This window comes from Physeter macrocephalus, chromosome 19 (assembly GCF_002837175.3).
Source record: "Physeter macrocephalus isolate SW-GA chromosome 19, ASM283717v5, whole genome shotgun sequence".
NCBI classification, from domain to species: Eukaryota; Metazoa; Chordata; class Mammalia; order Artiodactyla; family Physeteridae; genus Physeter; species Physeter macrocephalus.
The window spans coordinates 56,479,508-56,483,095 of NC_041232.1; positions in this window are offsets into that span (position 1 = coordinate 56,479,508).

Genomic DNA, 3,588 nt, shown 5'->3' on the forward strand with positions numbered 1-3,588 from the left:
ATTTTTCTAGGTTCCACATATGTATGTTAATATACCATATTTGTTTTTCTCATTCTGACTTACTTCACTCTGTATGACAGCTGCAATGAACATTGGGGTGCATGTGTCTTTTGGAATTATGGTTTGCTCTGGGTATATGCCCAGCAGTGGGATTGCTGGATCATATGATAATTCTATTTTTGGTTTTTTAAAGAACCTCAATACTGTTCTCCATAATGGCTGTATCAATTTACATTCCCACCAATAGTGCAAGAAGTTTCCCTTTTCTCCATACCCTCTCCAGCATTTGTTGTTTGTAGATTTTCTGATGATGCCTATTTTAACTGGTGTGAGGTGATACCTCATTGTAATTTTGATTTGCATTTCTTTAATAATTAGTGATGTTGAGCAGCTTTTCATGTGCTTCTTGGCCATCTGTATGTCTTCTTTGGAGAAATGTCTATTTAGGTCTTCTGCCCGTTTTTGGATTGGGTTGTTTGTTTTCTTAATATTGAGCTGTATGAGCTGTTTATATATTTTTGAGATTAATCCTTTGTCCATTGATTCGTTTGTGCCAATACCATACAGTTTTGATGACTGTAGCTTTGTAGTACAATCTGAAGTTACAGAACATGATACCTTCAAATCTGTTCTTCTATATCATTCTGTGAAAAATGCCATTGGTATTTTGATGAGGATTGCATTGAATCTGTAGATTGCATTGGGTATTATGGTCATTTTAACAATGGTAATTCTTCAAATTATGAACACAGTATATCTTTCCATCTGTTTGTTTCATCTTCAATTTCTTTCATCACTGTCTTATAGTTTTCTGAATACAGGTCTTTTACCTCCTTAGGTAGGTTTACTCCTAGGTATTTTATCTTTTTGATGTCATTGCAACTGGATTGTTTATTTAATTTTTCTTTCTGATAGTTTAATGTTAGTGTATAGAAACAGATTTCTGCATGTTATTTTTGTATCATGTAACTTTACTGAATTCATCGATGATTTCTACCAGTTTTGGTCACATCTTTAGGATTTTCTATGTATAGTATCATGTCATGTGAAAACAATGACAGTTTTACTTCTTCTTTTCCAATTTGGATCCCTTTTCCTTCTTTGATTGCTGTGGCTAGGACTGCTAATAGTTCTTTGAATAAAAGTAGAAAGTGTGGGAATCCTTGTTTTGCTCCTGATCTAAGAGGAAATGCTTTCAAGTTTTCATTGTGGAGTATGATGTTAGCTGTGGGTTTGTCACATACGGCCTTTATTATGGTGAGGTATGTTCCCTCTATACCAACTTTCTGGAGAGTTTTTATCATGAATCGATGTTGAATTTTATCAAAAGCTTTTCCTGCATCTATTGAGGTTATCATATGTTTTTTATTCTTAAATCTGGTAATGTGATGTATCACACTGATTGATTTGTGGATATTGAAAAATCCTTGCATTCCTGGTAGAAATCCCACTTGATCATAGTGTATGATCTTTTTTTTTTTAAAGTATGTTTGATTTACAATGTTGTGTTAGTTTCTGGTGTACAGCAAAGTGATTCGGATTCTTTTCCATTATATTTTGTTACAAAGTATTGAATATAGTTTCCTGTACTATACAGTAGGACTTTGTTGTTTATCTCTTTTATATATAGTAGTTTGTATCTGCAAATGCCAAACTTCTAATTTATCCCTCCCACACTTGCTCCTGGTTTGGTTACCATAAATTTGTTTTCTATGTCTTTGAGTCTGATCCTTTTAATTATTGTTGAATTTGGCTTGCCAATATTTTATTGAGGATTTTTGCATCTATGTTCATCAGTGATATTGACCTGTAATTTTCTTTTTTTATGTGATGTCTTTGTCTGGTTTTGGTATCAGGGTGATGCTGGTCTCAGAATAAATTTGGAAGCATTCCTTCCTCTATAATTTTTTGGGATAGTTTGAAGAAAGATAGGTGTTAACACTTCTCTAAATGTCTGGCAGAATTCAGGCATCTGGTCCTGGACTTTTGTTTTTTGGAAGTTTTACAATTACTGATTCAGTTTCATTACTGGTAATTGGTTTGTTCATGCTTTCTATTTCTTTCTGGTTCAGTTTGGGAGACTGTACATTTCTTAGAATTTGTCAATTTTATTGTCATACACTTGTTTGCAATAATCTCTTATGGTCCTTTGTATTTCTCTAGTTTCAGTTGTAACTTCTCCTTTTTTATTTCTGATTTTATTGATTTGGGCCCTCTCTCTCATGCTCTTTTTTCTTGATGAGGTTTGTCTTCCTGGCAGAGGACCCCCAGGCTGGGGTGTCCAATATAGGACTCAGTGCCTTCAGTCCATGGGGAGAACCTCTGCCATTGTAATTTTTCTCCTGTTTGTGGGTCACCCACCTGAGTTATTGGTCTTGACTATACCATGACTTTAACCCTCCTAGCTGTCTTGATGTGTTTCCTTCTTTATATCTTTAGTTGTAGAAGATCTTTTCTGGTAGGTTCTTGTCTTTTTCTTTGATAGGTGTTCTGTAAATTGTTGTAATTTTGGTGTTTCCATGAGGGGTTGTGAGCTCAGAGTTTTTCTACTCCACCATCTTGCCTCTTCCCTCCAAAATTAACATTTTAAACACCAAATAATTGTTACCTCATCTAACTGTTTAACTCCATTTAATAGCCTCCCATTTTTCTCAAAATAAAGACTAAACTCATAACTCTCACCTAAATAGATCTGCATTTTTTTTTCCAAGTCTCCCTTCATGTGTCCTTATTTCACAGACCTCTTTTTTTTCCTCCCTATCATGCTGGTCACCTCTACTCATGATGCATCCACTTGACAGAGGGCTGATGCCCATGCTATTCTTGCTGATTGAAATACATTAACATCATCCCTATCCTCTTGGCCTAAATAAATAATGTTCCTCCTTCATATCCCAATCCAATCTTCATGCCTTCAGGGAAGCTCCTGAGCTCCTCAACTAGTTCAAATGCTCCTATTATGGACAATATTTACACACCATAATTCTCCATTATAGCATTGATTATGGTCCCAATTTAAACATAATAAATCTAAATATTTTATCACTATCTTTCTTCCTGATTAGACTGTAAGCTCCAAAAGAGCAAGGACGATAGTTATTTTGGTACAATATTATCCCCTTGATTTAGTGCAGTATTTAACACAGAGTAAGTTCTCAGAAATTATGTTCTTTGTGTATGAATCATTTGTTTTTGTGTGTGTGATTACTGAGGAGTTAATAAAAATGCTAATCAGGGTGTGTTGCACACAATAGGAGCTCAAAAATATTAAGTGAAAACAAACCACCTGATTAAAAGATAGGCAGAGGACCTGAATAAGCATTTTCCAGAGAAGACATACAGATAGCCAATAGGCACATGAAAAGATTCTCAACATCACTAATCCTCAGGAAAATACAAATCAAAACCGCAGTGAGATATCACCTCATACCTGTCAGAATGGCTGTCATCAAAAAGACCACTTATAACAAATGTTGGCAAGGATATAGAGAAAAGGGAACTGTAATTCCCTGTTGGTGGGAATGTAATTGATTCAGCTACTATGGAAAACTATATGGAGGAGGTTCCTCAAAATATTAATAATAGAAC